This window comes from Chlamydotis macqueenii, chromosome 7, assembly GCF_036417535.1.
Source record: "Chlamydotis macqueenii isolate bChlMac1 chromosome 7, bChlMac1.mat, whole genome shotgun sequence".
Taxonomy (NCBI): Eukaryota; Metazoa; Chordata; class Aves; order Otidiformes; family Otididae; genus Chlamydotis; species Chlamydotis macqueenii.
In genome coordinates this window covers 16,688,431-16,710,551 of record NC_141562.1, presented here as the reverse complement: position 1 = coordinate 16,710,551, position 22,121 = coordinate 16,688,431, and the positions used below count along the sequence as shown (strand labels likewise).

Genomic DNA, 22,121 nt, shown 5'->3' with positions numbered 1-22,121 from the left:
CAGGCTGTACGGAGAAAATTATTTCACTGAATCGACTACTTAGGCAAAAAGATTAACCTGAAACATTTCTGCCGCTGCAGCGCGAATGTATGTTCACGGCAATGGAACGGGTTTCATTCATCAGGAGGTGATTAACGAGGGCTGGCAGCTTTTGACAGAGTCAGTATTTTTTTATTACAGATCCGATAGAAGTTAAATTTTGCCGAGGTATTTTCTACTCACATTTTGGTGGCTGAAAACGCTTACAGTAACTGATTCCTTAAATTGCAGATTTCCTCTTTGAATTTATGATCAGGGAGATCTAACGTCAGCAGTTTCAGTTGTAGCACCACGGAATAAATAAAAACAAGGTAATATATTTAAAAAGCAGCGGACCTACAGAATTGGCGAGGGAGCAGTGTGAACACGAATAATCCGGCGATGCTACGGCGGTGTTTGCACGGATCTGAGTGCCCTTCTGAAACGTTTCATGTTAAACAAACGCCACGCCGAACAACGTAGCAGCGGTGCTGTTGTCTGGCAGAAGATGCGTTGCCCTCCGTCTGAGAGTCTTTGACCCGAACACGACGTTGGCGTGGCCACATGAAGGAGTCTGAGAAGAGAAAGGGAGTATCGCTGAAGTGAGAAACGTGACCGTAAAAGAAATGCATCATTTGAGTTAAACAAGCAAATGCAACCCTTCCGTTCCCTTTTAGGGCTGTTTTTTCCCCGTGATGTTGAATGTTTCTGGGCGGTTTCCATTCCACAGTGAGTGGAGGGAGAATTGATTTCACCGTCATTTATGCGCCAGTACGTTTATCCGTATGATCATTCCACGTGCTTCCTGGCATACTGTACGGGCTGATGGAAGGCAGCACTAACTGCACTTTTTTTGGCAGTATCAAAAAGCTTTGAAGGGATCTCGGCTATGTCTCAGCCTGTATAAAGGAGTGGTTTGAATTTCCCTTGAATGTACAAGTGAGAAGTGTGTATTTTCTGTCTGTAATTGAATTCCTCTCCATCCATCTCCATTCACTGGTGGAAACAGAGCATTTTTGTTCCTGTTAGCACGCACCAGGCCAGGCCTGGCGCTGTCTGTGTCGAGCGGTAAGTGGGAGGGTAACGGAGACACAGTCTGTGAAATGTCACCCCGGAGTAAACACATTGTTCTGATCCTCACGCGGAGGAACAGCCAACGTGTGTGCTTTCTTTAGGCGGCGGGAGGCTGTTGTGTGGCTCTAAGAGACAAAATTATTCAGGGAGAACGGTATTTTCAGCCCAGGGGGGTCCAAATCACACAGCGATATTTTCCCTGACTTGCAGGCAGCTCTGGCTTACCTTGAGTGGTCCACCACCACTTGACCCGCGTGTCCTTCTCAATGTGATGCTGTTGACTTCTGACCCGTCGCTGAGTGCTGAATATTCCACTGCTGCTTTTGTTGGCGTCTTGGCCCGTTTTACTTCTTTCCATGCTCCGATTTTAAGCTTTTGGTATCGCTGAGCCACTTCAATCCGGCTGCAAGCTCCGAGCGCCGGTGCTTTGAATGAGGCCGCTCCGCTTGGTTTAGGGGCATTGTGAGGGGAAGAGCTTCTGAATATTTGTTTTGCCTGCAGGCAAACAAAGCGCAGGGTGGCCTCACGCTCGGCTGAGAGCCGTAAAACAGTTAGCGCTTTGCATGGGGAGACTTCAGTCAAGAAGCTGAGCTGATCTGGTTTCATTGAATAATAAAATCAGAAAGCAGAGAGGGTGAAGCGTCAGAAGTTTGAGATTAACTCCCCAAAAAAGGCACCGCTGCAGACTGATTTGCTCTGGGAGTTGTCCCTGCCCCAGACATTCAGTATTCCTCCCACTAGCGTGCTAATGGAACTGCTACGTTGTCTGTTTGGAGGAGACTTCTCTTCAGAAGGTCTAACAAAAGTCACCATCTGTTGCTAAATTACTGCAGGAAAGCAAGCCTCCCTCTGATCTCGATTCCTGTCGGAGCCTTACCGTCATTCTGGTAGTTGCTGGTGTTGCCTGAGCGTGTGCGTGAGTTCTGTATGACCATAATTTCAGCAAAAGTTGCCCAAAACCCCTTGTCATTAGAAGCTGGGGAAGCTGTTGGAGCTTCGCCTTCCAGTGTGCTTAGAAGTGGGGCCACAGCGTCCTTTTACCACAGGAATTCAGTTTTAAAACAGAAACAGAGGAGTAAACTGTTAATTTGGGAATGGGACTTCTCATGCAGCTGCAGAGCTCGGGCATCGTCTGCAGCCAAGCGTTTGTGCTGGGGTTTATCACTTCCTCAGAGCCGCTCTGGGTGCCTGGAGAAGGACACTCCATTTAGATTTTGGGGGTGTTACTCTGCTTTGCCCCTGCGTGTGCTTGTGCCATCCAGCACCTTGAAGCCCATCTGCGCTTGGATATTTCCATTATTTGTCAATGTTTCTCTTTTTCTGCTGACCTTCTCAGGGCTGCTGTGAATGAAAAGTCAATCATCTCCCTCTCTGCGAGGAAATTAAATGGTTGCTCGCCTTAGCTGGCAGAGGTTTGTGGCTGGCATGGAAAGCCTGCCCGACTGCACGCACGTTATTTTTGCTGCTTCTGTGCTGGAAAACAACGGCGTGGCTGTTATCTAGTTACGCTCGTATGTGCTTTTATGAACTGCTGCGCCAGGCGCCAAATCCCAACTGGTAATTTTGATTGAATACTATTTCCTTGGCGTCTGCATTGATACGGAAATAGGGCAGCGACCGGAGCCGCAGAAGCACGGAACAATTTCCAAGGAGAGGCGTACATAGCAGCCAGATGTGTGAAAGGAGAGCTTTGTCCGGCGAGCAGTCTTCAGAAGGTAAACCAACGTGGTTTATGCTATGGAAAAAAAAACATTTTGGATGAGTCTTGAGTCTCTTTTGTGAGCAAAAGCCCATGCGCGCACTTCTGTAAGTCGTCACGGTTGCACATTCATAGATAACGGAGCAACTGTTGTGAGAAGTCTCCTGTTTTTAGAGAGAAAAAGAAATAATTGTGTGGGACACAGCTGTATGCTGCACATCCGATATCGCTGTCCGAGTACTGCAAGGGTGGATCTGGGAGGTGTGCTTGGTGTGATGACTGTGACACTTGGTTTGCTCTTTCATCACCGTGTTTGTTAGTGCTGGAGGAAGGGTGGAGGCCATCCCTGGGAATCTTTGGGCCATATTTAGCAGGGCCTCTTGTGACAGCACAAGGGGTAATGGTTTTAAACTCAAAGAAGGCAGGAATTTTTTGCGCTGAGGGTGGTGGAGCACTGGCCCAGGTTGCCCAGAGAGGCGGTGGATGCCCCATCCCTGGAAACGTTCCAGGCCAGGTTGGCCGGGGCTCTGAGCAACCTGATCTGGTTGGAGATGTCCCTGCTCCTGGCAGGGGGGTTGGACTGGGTGGGCTTTAAAGGTCCCTTCCAACCCAAACCCTTCTGTGATCTCTGTCTTGGGTGCGAATGCTGCAGGATGTAGGACAGAAAATAGGCAGCAGTTTGGGGTAATGATTAAATGCCTGCTGAGCTCAGTGCACAGAGGAAAATCCACAGTAATACATTGTTTTTCCTTTTCCTGCTTTTAAATTCTGCGTACATCCTTCCTGTTCTAAGTTTTCTTTGTCACTTGACAGAACTAAACACGATTCAGAGTAACCGGTGAGTTCAGACTGAATTAAGCTTCAGGTAGACGATGAACCACCATGGGTTTTTCCTCTGTGCTAGCTGTGAAATGTCTGTTGCGCAAAACTACTGCGATACCCTGAGAAAAGGCTATGGCTTCTAATATTGTCGGCTCTGGACAAGGGAAAAAGAAAAAGATCTTCTCCTTTATTCCGCCATCCCTGGCATTTACCCGGTCACCAGGAAAGCACTATGTAGTTGAAAGCAAAATGAGGATTAGCCAAGTAGGAGCAAGGTAAGCTGTTGCAGTTCACTTCCAGCCCCTGCTCCTTGAGCTCCTGCTCCAAAGCATCGGTGACTGCAGAGGCTGTCCTCGGAGTTTTCCAGGATGTGGCTGCTGAAAGCCGTGGCTGCGGTGGTTTGCCAGCTTCTGAGGAGAGTTGGACCAGGGAGCAGTCGAGGCCTGGGAAGACTGTGGTGGTGGTCATCTGGTATCGGTGCCCTCTGGAGAGAGAGAGAGATGCTAGAAAGCCATCCAGTGAGACTTCATGCTTTTTGGTGTGTGTGGTCCATCTAGAAGCCCACGTCTGTAGCCTCTTTTTAGCTTTCCATTTTCAAAAGCTTTAAAAACTACTGTTATTTTGTATTTCTCCTTAGAGTGCAGGAGACTGAGAGAACTGTCCTATTTGGGTAGTTCGTAGGAACAGAAATGCTCTTGCAGAGAAATTTTTACTAAATGATCCTGGGAGGCATTCTGAGAGGCTCTTCCCAAGAGACCTGCCAACCAACCATCTCAATTTTTCTGTTAATGTCAGTTCAGATTGGGAAGATGGTTGCTGTTCCTCCTGCGCAGACTGATGTGGTCGTAATCAAGTTCCAGGCTATCTTGGTCCGAGAGGGACGGGGAAACGTCTGGCTTCCAAACCCGCTATTTTTATAGAATGGCCAGTAAACTTCACAAAGCTGTTGCCAAGAGCAGAAGATATTCATCCTTGAGAAAAGCAAGCCCTTGTCAAGCGTCACCTCCTGCGAAAAGGAGGAGAGTTTTGGGGAAGTGAACTGTTTTCTGGAGGGAGGTGGGCCAAAAACCGTTGACTGCTGTCTTGGGGAACACCTTGCAGATGGAGGTCTGCCTTTGCTGCTTGCTGCCCAGAATAGCGCGTATCTGGTGTCCTTCACAAGGCAGGTTCAGTGATTCAGGAGAGGACTGGGGCAAAGCTTGGTACCCGTCACCGATGAGGTACCACACTGGGGAACCTGCAGTAACAGTCCAAAAAGGAAATGTGGATGTGTTGTGCTTCAAGGTTTCTTGGGAACCTATTCATGTGACACAGGAAAGAATTAGGTTTAGCAGGGTGGAAGCTTTTTCCATGTCTCATTTGTTGACATTTCTGCCAAAGTTTGGATGCTGCTAATATCAGCTGTTTCCTATGGGAAAAAACTGAAACAAAACATGCCTGTTACAGAAGAAAGAAAAATAAAGCGCTCTTCAGAACGATCTCCTTGATTTTTCACTTCATGTCTATGAAAATGGCAGTAAGTGAGTACAAATCTCCAGGAAACAGGCATTCTGAAGCCTCAAAAATGTGACTTACCGCAGAATGATTTACTAACTCCACACAGTAGCTTTCATACCAGCAATCAGATATTCTCCAGGAGTTTTGTCCCTGAGCTGGACTGACTGAGCACAGTGTAGTCCAAGCATTAGCTCACCCTCGGAGCAAAAAGCCTTCTGCTGCGACTCCACGCCTTCGAGGACCCTTTCTTCGGTTCGTTTTTAAGGTCGCCGCTGTTATTTCATTTGCATTCGCAGTCCGAAGTGGCATAAATTCTTTGCGCAAAACCTTTCTTCTTTTTCACTCTTTCCACCCATTTTATGTAATCTCAGTTTGGTATTTCCGGAAGGCACGCCTGGCCCGCTGCGCCTCGCGCTAAAATCGTCTCGCTTGCGGAAGTTGACAGAGATGCAGGGTCTGAAAAACCCGAACAAAGACACATCCCGTGCCCCTGGAGAAACAAGGAGAGGTCTGTGTGTGGCGCGTCCCTGTTCGCCCAAAGGTTATGAATTTTTATGCTAATGTTGTGTCGGTCTCGGAGAGAGGCGTTTATGAATGCTTCTTGTTGATCTCCCCGTAAGCATTAATTTCACAGAAAAATGTGCGCTTTTCTGCAAACTTCGCAGAGTAGGATTTAAAAATAATTACTTCAATAAATTGCTTTGCTGAACACCGCCTGAAATATTTTAAAAAAAATAAATGTTAGGACAAAACTTATTGGAGATGCACAGTTAGAACATAATTGCTAATGGGAAAGATCCCCTTTCTGCCCCTTTTTTTTTTGTAGCCAGAAAGCCACATCCTGAGCCAAATCAATCACCAGGAGCTCCAGTCTAGAAAAGAACAGAAATGCAGTTTTGGAGAAGGAAAAAAGCAGGAGAACAAAGTTGCAGAGCGTTGCTACCAGCCAGCAGAAACACAGAGGAGAAGAGAACTCCCACAAAGACAAGGAAAGCCCTCTTTGCAGAAAGGAGTCGTTGGCAGCAATCCGTGTGGAGGCAGGACTGAGCTTCTCGGGTTCCTTACTCATGCAGAAAAGGACCGGCTGTGGGTCGCAAACCCCAGGCCGTAATATGTGTGCCACTTCTGGTGCTGCTTTTCTCCATGCACATCTGCAGAGCGTCTCCTTGACGTTGCAGTGGGGAAGCGGCGGTTCCTTCTCTCTTTTTTTGATGATGCGGGACGTGTCTCCAGTGGGATCTGACCAAGAGCAGCATTGCTTCTCGCCTCTCTCCCTTTGCTGTATTCTTCTATGACTTGTGATTCCTAGCAGCGAGAACAATCACCGTGGCCATTTCGCTGACAATAAAGGCGTGTTGGCATGTTCCAGAAGCGACAGCAGTGGAGAAGAGCCACTCCGAAACCCTACACCCAAATCTGGTTTAATTATGAATTAACGAGAATCTCCTGCTAAGGGAGCAAAGCAGTGGTTTCTGGAGGCCCCTGTAACTTTCGCGTTCAAGATACTGGGCTTGTTTTTCACGTTGTAGCTGGAGCTGGGTTACCTTGGCCGTCCTTTCACCCTGCAGTGCCGTAGCAAACGTGGCTGAGCTGATGGCTGGGATTTAAATATCTCTTGTTTCTAGATGAAAGTCTAATAATGGTGTTATTTAAACAGGAATTTATCCTCAGGTATCCTTCCCTGCTCTGCTTTTATACAGAAATTTTTTCTGGCTTGTCCGGGGGAAGAATAGTTTGCAGCGTGAATTGAGAAAAATTGTGGAAGACATCTCTACGAAAAGGACATTTTAAAACCTGATGCACTGGAACTCTTTAAGTATGCAGCTGTTTAAAGTGATAAACAGGTTGAGTAAAAGCTTCTACTTGCAGATTTCCTGGCTTTAAAAAAGTGTTGCTTTTGCAAACTGATTTGTAGACAATATTTTTACTTTTTTGGAAGAACAGGTGGAATTTATCGTATGTGTGCATATATATGTTCACATTTATCTTGTTGAATTCTTTTGTTCTTGGTTCTCAAGGCTATTTGGTAGGCTGTGTATTTCTAAATCTTGCCTTCTTTCTGCTGCATGGGCAAGAATTCTCAGTTTAGAAGCAGGACTATATATGGAATACACTTACCAAAAGGAAAATAAACCCAAACTGAAAATCCTCCTATTACGTTTGGCTCCAAATCCTGCTTTTAAGCTGTGTTGGGAAATTTGCGGCTCTGGATCCAAGCTAAACACAGCAGTTGCTCTGTGAAGCGCCTGCTATACTGTGAGTAACGCACGCGTCTGGGGTCACCTGGAGGAGCACCCTTCGCTTTGCCGCCGCAGAGGAGAATTAATGACAGACAGATGTTTTACCCAAAGTACTCGTATATCTGGTTCAACAGCTACATTTACATTGTCGCTTCTAGTTCCTTGAACCAACAGAAATGTGTTTTATACTGGTGCCAAAACTGGTTTCAGCGGCGCCAGTCAGCTCAGCTCGCGTGTTGTTCATCGCCTTTGGCGGTGACCTATAGACTTGCTATAACATTTTTGATTGTGATGAAAGGATTTTCAATATTTTTTTTATGTAATCCACTCATAACCTTCCCTTTATGGGTGTGTGAAATGGTATTTTCAAAAGAAATGTGCTCCGTGGGTTTTTTGTTCACCGGTGTACGGTGACGTTGTCAGGTTTTCTCTAACTTGAGCTATGGATACAGATAGAGAGAATTTGCTTGTTTGTGTCCTGTGCTGTAGAAACAGAGGAAAAAAATGCAATGGCTAATGAAAATCCCTAAACAGCACCGTCGGTGGGAAGTGTTCCACCTGGGATTAACTTGCGGGGAGAAGATGCAAGAAGTACAAACTAGCGATTTTCGTAGCGATGATTCCGAGGCTGCTAATGCAATCTCAAAACTTCAGCGCAAAATCAATTACAAAGAAAAGAAACAGGCACGGAGCAAGCAAAACATTATTACTTCAAAGCTATTTCATTATGTATTGATCGCGCAGAGTCTCTACCGTCATCATTTTCTTCCTGGTACCCTGTTCGGATGAATACGGAGAAATCCAGGAAGATTCCCTCTGCCTAATTACTCTGTTCCTGTCGACTGGCTGAAATTTGCTGGATTAAATCACGGATCATATTTAGTACTGCAATGGAATTAGAGTACATGATTTCCAATTGAGCATTGCCGTGTATTGCGGTGTTTCCCTTGTTTGGTTAAATAACCAAAGCACCGTTAGACCTTTGTGTAGCTCTTCTTGCGTTGTCAGCTCAACGATTACCTTGCTTGTGAACGACACCGAATTTTGGGCTGTGGGTGAGTCAGTTACGCCCTCCTCTCTCAGCACAGCCAACGGCAACAGGTGAAATTCTGCATGCAGTGCAGAACGCGCAACCGTGCGTTTAAACCGATAGCGATGGCGTGGCCGTGGCCTTTGTGGCACCGATTTTAAGATGACGACCAAGGACAGTGTTATGGTTCCACTTGAGCTACTGAGGAGATGTTCCCGTGAACCTGGGGGGAGAAGGGCTCCACAGAAGAGTTTTAATTTGCATCCCTTATGTTAATTGTCTTTGATTTTGTTGAATGTCCCCACGATTAATGTTTTTTTTTGACAGCAAGAGGAGGATTTAAGCAAACGTAACTGCATTTCTGTCGAAGCCCGTTGGAGGACAGAGGAATCGATATCGTTCAGGTAGGAGGTTGTGTAGATGTCACTCGTTGGAAGTCTTCAAGCGAAAGGAGAAGTGTTTTGGCGTGTTCGGTTCAGAGGTTAGCTGCGAGCCCGCTCACATTTCGGGTTTGGCTTTTATTCCATTGGGAATCTCTGATAAACAACGATTTTACTGAGCAGCTTCCAGCTACGTAACACAGGCTGAGGTTTTCATAAACGTTTATTGATCTTTTTAGATATCTGAAAAGGGAATGGATTATCAAAGGCGCTGTAGCCATCCTTTGAATACTGGGTGCTTTTAAGAAGTCTCCTCTCGGGCGTTTTCGGAAGGTGACGCACTGAAAGTCAGGTGTTAATTCAGAAAGTCTTGGCCAGGGCCGGGCGGAAGCGGAGCACGGTTAACCCAGCCCGGCAGGACAGCAGACTGCCGTGGGACTTACGTATTTTTTTTCTGATGCTTGATGATTTTAAAGGCTTTTAGTATTTTATTCTGAATTCTAATACAATCGCTGTCTCCCAGCTTATTTTGTTTTAATTTCATGCCGGACTGAAATGTCTGGTTGGTTTAATAAATTGGCTGAGCGCAAAAGAAAGCCCTGTTTGGATATTTATGTTATCGCTTCTCTATGCTTGAGCAGACGCTTGCTTCAGTCCAAAAATACGTGGTAATTGGCAAATGCACTGAGAAATGTTTTAGAGAACCAGTGTGTGTTTGTTTGTGTGAGAGACACACAGTTTGCTGGTTCCTCAGCATGTGCCGTGTTGGTAGGAAGCAATATCTTCTCATCTTATTAAAATAATTAAACACAGTTTGCAGAAGGAGCGGCCGAGGGAGTCTGTCCTGCGTACCTGCTGAAAGGTTTAATGTTCCTTCCTGGTCGTGGGAACGGTGCATTGAAGGCAAACAGGTAGAAATATCATCTCTGCAGTGCCTTTTGCATTACATGCAGGCAATTTGAAGAGTTTGAAAATAGTTTTTCATTAGAAGGGAAAGAAATTCCCATTCATTGAATCATTTTTGTTTGCAGGTTATGAAATAGCTCGTTTGTTCAGTCACATCGCAAGAGGCATCTGCGGTCCTGATAACCCGAGACGTTAACTCTGCTCAGACATTATTTTTGCTTACAGTCAGGAGAACGGGAGGCTGACAGGGAAATCATGTGCTTTAATGAAGTATTCAGCGCTGCTCCCCATTCTTCATCGTTAAAACATCCATTTCAATTTAGAAATGGACCTGAAAAGTCATGAAGTCTGCCGTGCAGAACAGATGGTTTGCACTGCAGATGGGAGAAATTTGAGCTGTTTCTGAACAGCAGCATATGTATTTTAAGAAATTAACTGCTTTTCTGGAGGTATAACAGGTCAATTTTTGATTTTTTTTTTTTTTTTTTAGATGGCAGAGGTTATTTGCCCATAGTGATTAACTTCAAATTTTGGTTTTAAACTGGCTAAATGAGGTCTGTATTTAAAATGTGACGTTTGGTTAAACACCAGGTATAGCTTTTCCGTAGAGTTTGGGGTAGGAAGAACAATGTCTTGGTATTTTTATGGTTTCATCCAGATGCTTTCTGAGCTCTGAATGAAGAAAAGGCACTTTCTTTTAATTTAAAAAAAAATCATAGAATCACAGAAGGGTTTGGGTGGGAAGGGACCTTTCAAGGCCACCCAGTCCCCCCTGCAAGGAGCAGGGCCATCTCCAACCAGATCAGGTTGCTCAGAGCCCCGGCCAACCTGGCCTTGATCCTTTTCTTACAACCAGCAGTTGAATTTCAGTATGGGGTGTGTTGTCCCCAACATTCCTGGCTGCCTGCAGCCATTTGCTTGGAGCCAACCGGGGCGTGAACGTGCGTGATGCCTTCAGCACACGACGCGGGTTTCTCTGGGGTACAGTTCATTGCTGGTTCCTTCCTGACCCCTGACCTGTCGATCTGAAAAGAGTTTTCCCTTTGGCAGCCCTGGCACTGGGAAGCTCTCTCTGGTCTTTCCCACCTCTCTTCAGATATCATTTTGGTCGTTCCGTTGCCTGAAGCTTCCTCCTAACTAGTGAGGACTTCTTGAGACTCCTGTTGTCTTCTTGGCCACGGTCCTAGTTGAGCTCTCTGTCCAAGTCCCCCGTTTCTCTGGATGAGATTCTCCTGCTGGTTTCCTACTGCTGCTTCCGGAGGTGGGAGGACTGGTTGCGATTACTCAATGTTTCTGCAAGACTGCCTTTAATTAGTACGTCGTTTATTTGTTGTGATGCTCATTGCGGTTGCGGTTACCATATGGTTGTATTTAGCAGGAGCATGACCTGTAGGAGATGCTATATATATTGCTTTTCTCTTTATTTATCTCGTAATGGCAATCATTTGCCGTAGATCGGGGCTTTTCCAAGTGGAGACGCCCGTTTCTGCTGGCGTGCTTGCCGTGGTACAACGCGCACGGTGGGAAACGCTTTGCATTGCGTTTTATTCCCCAGGGTAATCCTTTCAGGAGCGTTCCCCAACTTTTCCATGAGGCTTTAGCGCTTCCTCGTGACATGCCTGGGATCTGTTGAGGAATTCCTCTTTTCTTTTAAATGGTGAGATCTTGGGGCGTACTCGTGCAACACTAGTTCATCTGATGTCTCAGCGCTGATTTTCCCGAGACTGCCTCACGGCAAGGAAGATGGGATTTGGCCCAAGATAGTTTTACGCGAGACAGAACCCATTCTGTTTTGTGAGAGCTGCAGATCAGCTCCTCGCTTCGAAAGATTTAAGCGGTGGGTGCTGCGGCCAGAGCGATTTAAAAGGTTCCAACTCTGGTTGGTTTTGAATTGAAAATCTCCGGAGGCACTTTGTATTCCATGTCCATCAGCTCCCAGAAGATTAAATATGTTTTTGTCGTATTCCAGACAGCGTGACCTCACTGGATTGTAAAATCCAGCCTGGGTGCAATATTCAACACAGCAATGCCTTCACTGTGGGCCAAGCACGTTCTTTGGTTTCTAAATCTTGGTGTTTTGTTCTCCATTGTTCCTGCAGTATCAGCCGTGCTCCAGCCCCGTTTGGGGAGCAGGCGCGTAGCGGTGGCTGATCAAGAAAGCTGACTTGACATCTAACTCTTTCCGTAGAGCCAAGGCAGCTCTCTGTGACACATGGGGACATGTTTCAAGGCTGGCATCTAGTTAACTTATTAAAGCCAACTTTTCAAATGGTTTGTTAGACTTGGGGTTTTTTTTTCAGTAGCACTCATGTCTGGCAGGCTCCAAATCCACGAGACTTGAAAGGATTTTTGCTCAGCTCTGCCACCTCCTCCTGCGGCAATGGCACGGCGTCACTTGTGAAGGCCCGCGGCGTGGTGAGGGCCAGGGGCTTTGAAGGAGGCTGCTCCCCTTCCTGCTCCTCACCACCCAACACCCTTGCTGTTTTTAGGACGGAGGTTTTAGGGGCAGAAGGAGGGATTTGGTAACGTTGTTTGGAGGAGGTGTGTGAAGGCTGCTCGATTTGGGACGACAGAGCCCTACTTAAAATATAAGAATAAGCAGTTTAGTAGGTCAGTGACTCCAAAAGTGCAGATTAGATGAGGTTTTGGGCCTGGTCCCGAGCTGTCCTAGCTGTCTGGAATTCAAGATAAAAACAATAAGGTGCTCTAACCACAATAGGTCTTGCAGCAGTATTGGGTGTCCCAGAGAATAAAATTGCACTGCAGAGTTTTTTCCCATTGTACAGAGAGAAAAGTGAGTGCTGGTTACGTGTCAGAGCAGCATTCCCGTGCTGCTGGCGGCGGTGAGGAGGAAGAGCTGCAGTTACTAGTAGAGTTGAAAATCTCTCTCTTACTGAGGGACAGATGCTGGAAAGCTTTAGGCATTCCCTGTTTCCTCCTCCTCATTTTTGGGAGGTGTGTGCCAGTGTGCTGCTCCCGGGACGTGTCTCCGCGGGTAATCCTACAGCGGTGTTGGACAGCGTGGATAAATATATTATTTGCGGAGGGAATTTCCATTTCTGCATTTCCCACAGGCTCCTCTCCGCTAATAAGCGATGTGTCCACAGACGTTTGTTTGATTTTTTTTTTTTTTTTTTTTTTTTTTTTTGTTGTTTGCCAACACAAACAGTTAATAAGTTGTGCTCGGGTGCTACGACAGGGTGCCGCGGTGACCAGGTACGTGAGATTCCCTCCTCGCTGCGCACGCAGACGGGACCTGCGGGCCTAACAGCTTAGCAGTTAGTCACCACTCGGAACGAAATAAATACCAAATCTGAAACACCCGTAAAGAGGCACCAGGTAAACGCTACCTCCAGGTGAGGTTTACATTTTTTAAATTGCTCCGAGAGGATTAACAAAATCCTGTGAACATTAGGCATGAGGGCCATAAAGAGGTGGGAATCTCACGTAATTTCTGGATTTTTCTTCTTGCACTAATAAGCCAGTAGCATTCAGAACTGAAATATTATGCTGCTCTGTCAAATATCCATGAAACAAAAGGCATCTGCACCTCTTGGCTGCTGTAACCTTGCAAGTTTTGATAAATAGATGTGGAACAAATGCCACTAGAGAAAGCGCAAGCACTGAAACTCCCTCTCCACTTCCTACACTCCCTCAAAATTTCCTAATATATTTCAGTGCTATAAACCATATTTAAATAACTGGACCAGGAGGGCATATTAATTCCCCTATTAACTTCTTTGCAGTTGCGTTCAATATTTTCACCTGTAAACATAAAGCCTTTCCCTGTTTTTCTTGCAAACTTACAAAAAATAACCGGGAATTCAGAAATCACCGGGCTTGCAAAGAACATTTACTTTTTGAAGTGTAAAGCTCACTAAATTATTCCTACAAGTGCCTTTTGTGAGCACAGGGCCCATATTTACTAGAGGGGCACTGAGCCTTGCTGGAGGCAGAGCTGCCATCCATCTCTTCTCCCCAAGTTTCTGGGCCGTAGATGAAGAGGTTGGATGTTCCTCCAAGGACATTGCCTCAGGATCTCAATCCCGAACGGCATTATTGGATGCCTGGACGCGGGCGTTAAACCGCAAGGCATTAAGGACGTTTGTTTTGCTGGCACGTCTCACGGATTGCGATGGAGGACACGAACCCTCAGGTGGGAGAAGATCCGTCATGGTCAGCGTCATGATTCTGTGGAGGTTATCGCTGGAGCTTTCTGCTCCTTCTTAATTAAACATTCTGGCTGGCCAAAAATATTTCTAGACTCGCTGAAGTGCTTCAAGCTTAAGGGAGCTTGGGACAACAGGAGCTTTCATCTGTGAATAAGAAGGTTTGAAAGAAGAGCTTGAAATTTAGGGAAGGAAATGGCGCGCTCCCTCTGCTCTGCGTTATGAGCACCAGTGCCAGCGGGCAGACTCAATACTGAAAGAAAATAAGGAGAATTATTATTATTTTATTTTATTCTTCTTCCGACTTGAAGCTGGGATGCAGTTCAGTCGCAGAGTTCACCAAAGGTGAGGCAAAATCCGGCCTTCTCAGTGGAATGAGAAGGACGTTTCAAAGCAATGAGGGGCTTGTTAAATCTCCTTATTTAAAAATCTTTTCTATTAAACCTTTTGAAGGAGCAGTGTTTATACATCCCCTGTGAGATTACTTTCTCTAAATAATAATTAAAAAAAAAAAAAAAAGCCTTGAGATTTCTGCAGGAGGCCTCGAGAAGGCTCACTGTGGTGCTCAGGGCAGCCTGCCCCACAAAATGGCGCCCGGGGGGTTGGGGAGCAGGGCCTGCCCGAGTGGCCTCGGTGCCCGCTTGCCCTGTGAAGGCGTCTGGGCCACCCATGCCTGATCAAAACGGCCCGTCCTGCAGAGCGGTGACGGGGACGAGTGCGTGGCCTGGAATGGGCGCTGGGGAGCGTAGGAGGTCACTGTTAAGAACGTGGGGTTTTCCCCACACAACCGTACCTTGGTTCAGTGTTTCCTTAAACTCTGCGTTTCTACTGTTGTTTTTCAACCAGGAGCGAACCTTTCCGAGTGGCACCGCAGCGCAAGGTTAAAAATTCGTTTGGTTGAGATGCACCTAGGCATCCTCGCTATAAACACCGGCCTAATTAAACCAGAGTCCTGGGAAGCCTGAAAGGTGGGCAGTGCTCTTTTCCTGTAGACAAGCAGCAGGGGTCAATATTTTCTTGATGACGAGGGGGCTGGAGCTCCTCTCCTGCAAGGACAGGCTGAGAGCTGGGGCTGTTCAGCCTGGAGAAGAGGAGGCTCCAGGGAGACCTGAGAGCGGCTCCCAGTGCCCAAAGGGGGCTGCAGGAAAGGTGGGGAGAGACTGTTCAGCAGGGCCTGGTGTGACAGGACGAGGGGTGATGGTTTCAAAATAGAGGGAGGTAGAGTCAGACTGGACGTAAGGAAGAATTTTTTTACGCTGAGGGTTGTAGAACACTGTCCCAGGTTGCCCAGAGAGGTGGTGGAAGCCCCATCCCTGGAAACATTCCAGGCCAGGTTGGCCGGCACTGTGAGCAACCTGATCTGGTTGGAGATGTCCCTGCTTCTTGCAGGGGGGTTGGACTGGGTGGGCTTTAAAGGTCCCTTCCAACCCAAACCATTCTGAAATGAGCCCTTTCCTCTGTGTTTTCGTTTCATATTCCTCCAAGACAGCCTGGTTTGTTTTCTGGTGGGGTCAGGTTTAGGTTTCCTCATTCAAGATGCACCTGATTATTACTGAGTCTTCTGTGTGCAAATGAAAGTCAAAAGCCGGGCCCACGTCCCACGCCCTCCTTTCCCTCTCGCTGATGACTTCAGTGAAGTACGCTGAGCTGCGTGGGGTGTGCCCGGCATGTGAATGGAGCCGGGCCCAAGTTTGGCTGGTGTCTGATGGACTCGGCTGTCCAGATACGCTGATTGCTCACACAAAGCTCATCCTCCTGTCTGGGAAGATAATTGGATTACCTTCCCTCTTCCTTCCCAGAGGACAGGACTTGAGATATGAATTTCCTCAGTGCTTTGAAACAGCTCGGAACTTTTCAATTAAATAAATAAATAAAATTAAAAAAAAAAAATTAAAACAAACAAAAAGCGCAGAAATGTCGGTGCAGCGTTGCAGTCCCGCAACTCAAAGCGTGTTTCCAGCCTTCCAAGACCGTGGGTGATGTTAATAAAACATGGCTTGGCATTCAGTTCCCCTTTCCTTACGTTCAGAGGGTTGGTTGCTGTGGTGTCTCGCTGGAGAATCGGAGAGCACCTTGGCAGCGTCACGCGTTCCTGGGAGCCCTTCCTTATGGTAGTGTGCGTTGGGAGGAGGTGATAGGAGCGTGACTGCAGAGCTTGTACTTCAGAGTGGTCTTCAAAGAAGATTGCTCTTATTTTTCAGTCCTTTTCTGCAAGGTGTAGAGGAGACCGACACACAAAATCCTGGCTTTAACCCATTGTGGCAGTGACACGCAGCAGCAGGCTCCAGGGTTGAAGGACCTGGAGGTACTTTGGGCTTGGTATCAAATATTTCGTTGTCACTCCCGTTTTACCTGCAGGTGAGGGTTCCTGCAAGGACAGGGCCGTCTGTTTGGGCTGAGAAGGGTCTCGGTGCTGTCAGATCCTGTAACCTGGGAGGCTAAACCCCATTTTTCCCAGCTTTTTCTGAAAGAGCGGTCCAATGCAAATGATGGCCACGTTGCTCAGTGCCCACCACCTCGAATTTTTCATGAGTCAACGCGTGTTTTACCTCTGAGAAACTCTCGCAAGCCTCAGTCTTCCACAGAGATTTTCCTTCGTACCCGTGTATGTGCAAGCTGATCTCTTCATTGGATTGTTTTCTTTCAATTGCTCGTGTCTCATTTGCAGCTAAGCTGGAAATAAAAAACCCTGAACTGCTGTGAGAAGGGAATAAGCTATTTCCACTTTGGCAAAAATTTAGGTATACAGGAAATCTTGCAAGCGAGCTTTTTCTCCTAGGCTTTGCAGACTGGTGTGGAGATCAAAGGAGCCCTGATATACCCTTGAACTCTTGGGTGCTTGTCTGTACAAACCTGAACCTCTGAACCTGTTGAGATTTTTCAAAACACGACTTCACAGGAAATATTTATTGTTGTAAGGGGGAAAAAAAAATCCCCCAGAGTTTACTTTTAAGCTCCTGTTTTCCAAAAGAAATGTTCCAGAGCTGAAGAAGCGGGGTATGAAAATGACTTTCACGCTGCCGCGTGACTTGGTTTTTCCCATCTTCTTTTTAACCCTGTAGAGACCTTCCAAGCCAGTTACATGTGTATTTTCCCTTCCGTTAAAAGCTTTGTTAAAACCCAGAATAGTGCGGAGCTGGGTAAGAGAATCACACACCGGAGCTGACTACTGATGGGGAAAATGCGGCCGCTTTTGCTTGTTATATTTGATAACGCAGTGAGGGCAGCAGATAGCAAGTTGACTTTTCCCCATGAGCAGGTGATGGCCATGGACGCCGCCGTGCCTTGGTTGGCTTTAGGGTTAGGAGGCACGGTGTATTTCTGTGCTGTGGGTTGTGAGTGGCTCTTGGAAGCATTGGTTTCAAAATAGAGGGAGGTAGAGTCAGATTGGATATAAGGAAGACATTTTTTACAGTGAAGGTGGAGGAGCACTGTCCCAGGTTGCCCAGAGAGGCGGTGGATGCCCCATCCCTGGAAATGTTCCAGGCCAGGTTGGACGGGGCTGTGAGCAATCTGATCTGGTTGGAGATGTCCCTGCTCCTGGCAGGGCGGTTGGGCTGGGTGGGCTTTGAAGGTCCCTTCCCACCCAAACCTTTCTGTGATTCCATGATTCTATAAATTCTAGATATTAACCCGCAAAGCAGGGTAGGTGCAGCACAGCTCTCAGCCAATGCCCATGTCCTTTGCTGTGTAGCCCCAGGATAACGGTGCAAGTTCTTGTGTTGATCGTGGAGCTGCAGTACGATCCCTCTGCTCAGCTGTGGTTTGAAACACTGACGAAGTTCTAAGTTTCTGTAAGCAGGAAACATAAAGGTGTTGAGATCTGATTTCTGTTTCCCCTGGTGAATGCTCTGCCCCTGGCAGCCTCTGTGTGGTGTCCTTCAGGAGAAACATCTCCCTCCACCTGCCCATCCGCAGAGCGTTCGCTCCGTAGTTGACACTTTCCATCCCAGAAGCCGCCGGCGGGAACCACGCACGTGAAATTCTTAATTTCCCTTCTGCTCCCCAAAAACCAAAAACCAGCAGCAAAGCCCGGCCCTCAGCCTCCTTAGGGGTTTGAAGATATTAAACAGGATATGAACCGCACGCAGGCGGTTTGCCCGAAGCCGCGAAGGGCAAGAGGAGTGTTAAATGCTGTAGCTCGGCTCCTTCTCTGCTTCGTGATTAAAATCAGTCCCTAGAAACATGTCTGTACTTATGTATATTGGAGATGAAGGCTTGAGGTCAGTGGTTTAAAAAGGTACAAGCGGTTTGGGAGTGCGATTGTGTGTGCCAGTCACCTGCGAGGGTGTTCGGGTTGGTAAGTGGCAGCCCCTCGCAGGGTTTGTCTCAGCCGCTAGCGCCCAGAAAACACGCGAGTCCTTTCTTGCCAGAGCACACTGGTTTGCTTTCGCTGTTAACGCTGGCATGCCGGGGTGATTTTTACCTGATGGGGACTTCTCGATGGTCGGCAAAATGCAAGCTGGTTTGTTTTGAGATGTTTGAAGTTAGCTGCCTTGCGAGATCTTGGATTACAGCCTTGGGATGGCTCCAGTCTTGGGGGCTTTCAGTGCCCTGACCTGATGTGTGTGGTGAGGTTGGGTTCCTCCTCCAAGATACAACTTCCCTTCTCCTTGCAGGGGGGTTGGACTAGGTGACCTGTGAAGGTCTCTTCCAACCCGAACCCTTCTATGATTCTGTGACTAGCAGGACTGAGTACCGGCAGTGATTAGTGAAGCCTCTTCAGGCTCAAAGCACTTGTTGGATGAGCCTCAACGTTGATGTGAGCAGATCCATCCACAGTGGATGGATAAATTCATGGAGCTTAATGTGTTGTATGCTTGTTGATCTTTCTGCTCCTCAGAAATTGTGTGTGATGACACCAAGCTGAGAGCTCGTGTGTGTTTTGTAGTAGAGCCATAGGATTTACATCAGGTTCAGTTCCATGAATGTGTGTGGCGTTTCTTAAAGAAGAAAGATACTTCAGGTTGACCTGGACAGATCCATCCCGTATTTGCTTAGAGAGGAAAACCAGAGAGGTTCTCACGTAAGCACATACATGAAATACCTGGAAACATTCCAAGAAAGGTAGGGCATGAAGTGAGCAAAGAGTGTTGAAGCAACCTTCTTCTGAATAAGCTCACCACAAAGCTGGTGGCAAATAGCTCAAACACCAGCATGTATAATTGAGTAAGTATTTGAAAGCTGCACGGAGCAGGCCCTTTGGAAGAGATCTGGCTGTCGTGTGATAAACCTCTGACGACTTATTAATGCGCGCTGGGTAAGAGTGTCCCAGGAGGAGCCTGTTTCTGGGGATTCAGCTTTCTGTCGCCATGAATATGTATTGCCGTGAAGTCAGCTTTGTCAGGAGGTCCACTGGCAGGCAGCTCCCCAGGGATCGCCGCCTGTTTCTGCTCCGCGGAGCTGCTGAACACAGGATCGCTCCCTTGCCCAGATGGCGGCGAGGGAAAGAAAACGAAGCAGGTAGCTGCTGAAGTGTTTTTCTATGCCATTGAGCTTTCGTTGCCCGTTTTTGCCATGACGTTCCTGTGGCGTTTCTGCCGTGCGAGCCTGTAAGGGTGAAATCCAGACGGAGTATTTCGTTGCACGTCAGGAGCTACACGGCTGGTTCAAGCCCAGCTTTGCAGTGCTGTGACTGCCTGGCTTCAGTTCTCTTGCCCGATGTACACGTGGAGATGTGTGCCGCAAATTGCACAACGGCTTCCCAATTTGCCGCGTGTCACCATGTCCCAAGCTCGTTAAAGCAGTTCTGTTAACTTAGCTTGAGATCTAAGAAGGCAGCTTTGTTTCTGCCCTTGGAAACCTTACCAGCAATGTAGGAGAACCACGCGGCAGATGAGTTGGGAAGTGTTGCTACCAACTGGGAACCACAGTAATGGCCTGTGCAGATGCGGCTGGCCATGGTGTGGTGACGGCAGCTCCGGACGTGCTCCAGCTCGGCACCGGACACCATCTCATCATTGCCAGGTTACGGCTTTCCTGGAGAAGTGCACTGAATTTTCTGGTTTCTGTCTGTTTCTGTTAGAAAAGGCAGAGCCAAATATCTCCTGATGTGTAAATACTTGGAAGATCGTATGGAAATTCCGTGGCTGCTGAGGCCATGCCGGCTAATTGCACGTAGAAGAGGACAGTCGGTGTGGGCAGAGTTTCCAGGTCTTTGCATGCAGATGTGTTATTTCTCAGTGTGGCAAAGCAGGACAGTAATTCCATCTGTAGCTGTTAGGCGCCTCTGAAGAAGCTGGGTCACCAGTGACGCTCTCTGTACAACTTGTGCTACGCGCAGGAGATGGAAATGTGAAGATTTAACTGCGGCTCCCTTGACATCTCTGTGGAAATGCACGTGTGTGCGCAGAACGGCTTTGGTACGGGCAGCAGGGCAGCTGCCCCCTCTTTCTAGGGCCACGCAGATGATTGGGGGCTGGAGCAGCTCTGCTGTGAGGCCAGGCTGAGAGAGCTGGGGCTGTTCAGCCTGGAGAAGAGGAGGCTCCGGGGAGACCTCAGAGCGGCCTCCCAGTGCCCAAAGGGGGCTGCAGGAAAGGTGGGGAGAGACTGTTCAGCAGGGCCTGTTGTGATAGGACGAGGGGTGATGGTTTCAAAATAGAGGGAGGTAGATTTAGATTAGACATTAGGAAAAAATTTCTCACACTGAGGGTGGTGGAGCACTGTCCCAGGTTGCCCAGAGAGGTGGTGGATGCCCCATCCCTGGAAACATTCCAGGCCAGGTTGGCTGGGGCTGTGAGCAACCTGATGTGGTTGGAGATGTTCCTGCTTCTTGCAGGGGGGTTGGACTGGGTGGGCTTTGAAGGTCCCTTCCAACCCAAACCCTTCTGTGATTCTATGAAATGTTGCATGGCAAACTTCCTTCTGAAAAGCCGCTGTTGTGGCTACCGTACAATGCTGTCTGATTCTGCGTGGCTCGTGCGGTGTTAGCACAGATGCACAGATAAGCGATAAAAACACTTGCTCGTGGTTGATGTGCTGATGGTATTCACAGGGATACGGTAGAAAGGGCTGCCCAATCTGCAGAGCTCTCAATCGTTTTAGATATATTTTAAAGCGTCGTATTCTATCTTGAATGAGATGCGGGGTAGAACAATCGTGGATGTGTTGTGGAGACATGTATAAGCCTCTTCCACTGAGGTGGTTGAAAAGGAAGGATTCTGCGAGGAAAATGCCAGGTTAATTGCCATACATAATTGTATTACAGTGGAGAAAAGAATTGTAACGAGCCCATGAATAAATGCGAACCGCTTAGCTGGAGGAAGGTCTGATTTCTCCGATTTGTTGAATTAATTTAATATAGTGTAAAATTTTATTCAGCTCGTAAGAGCCCTCGTATTCTGAAAACTTTCTTTGGTGGGGAAGATAACAAAGGCTGAGATGTTTCTGGCTTAAACAATGGGGACGGTGGTTTGTGTGCTGTTCAAGGAGAGCAGCTTGACAGCTTTTTAGTCGCAATAAAAGCAGATAGGATCCAGCTGGTACGGATAATAATAGCCTTTTTTTATTTTTAAAGGAAGCCAACCCTGTCTCTTTGTCTCTCTGGTGATCTATGCTGCTTAAATACGGCGATGGGAGTGAGCGAGAGGGGCCCGTGCTGCCTGTCCGTCCCATCTGCGGTCTCAGGCTGTGGTTCCCCGGTTGCGGATGCTGGTCTGCTGGCCGCTGCACCACCGCCCGCCTCCGTGGTTGCCCACATATGGTCCTGCTCTCCTCGTTCTGCCACCTCTTCCTTTCTTGAGATCCATTTTAGGATCTTAGGAAGATGCAACAGGAAAAAAAAAACAACCCAAACAACCCAAAATAGGGCATATCTTGACAAAACCAGAAACTACTCCAGGCTGGGGACAAAGAGATGTTTCAGGTCAAGCCAAGTTGTAGCTACTTCTCATGATTTTCACATGCACAGATGTTTTGATTATTGTGCCAAACCCCATGATGTGTCATGACATTCTTCAACATCATGGCTTTGAGGGTTTTTTCTCATGATTAGGGTTTGACAGTTGGATTTGATGATCTTGGAGGTCTCTTCCAACCTTAAGACTCTATGATTCTGTTAGAGGCGGTGGATGCCCCATCCCTGGAAACGTTCCAGGCCAGGTTGGCCGGGGCTCTGAGCAACCTGATCTGGTTGGAGATGTCCCTGCTGCTTGCAGGGGGTTGGACTGGGTGGGCTTTGAAGGTCCCGTCCAACCCAAACCCTTCTGTGATTCTGTGATTCTGTGTCATGTGGAAAGAAAAAAATAGGGATGGGAAAGGAGCGCTGTGCAGGGCTCGTGGGCTGGT

General features: G+C 47.5%; 1 protein-coding gene across 3 annotated transcripts in view; it reads left to right on the top strand.

Annotated features, from left to right (window-relative positions):
• PRKG1 (protein kinase cGMP-dependent 1) overlaps positions 1–22,121 on the top strand; it is a 444,044-nt gene that overhangs the window by 87,663 nt on the left and 334,260 nt on the right. The gene's annotated exons all lie outside the window — the stretch shown is intronic.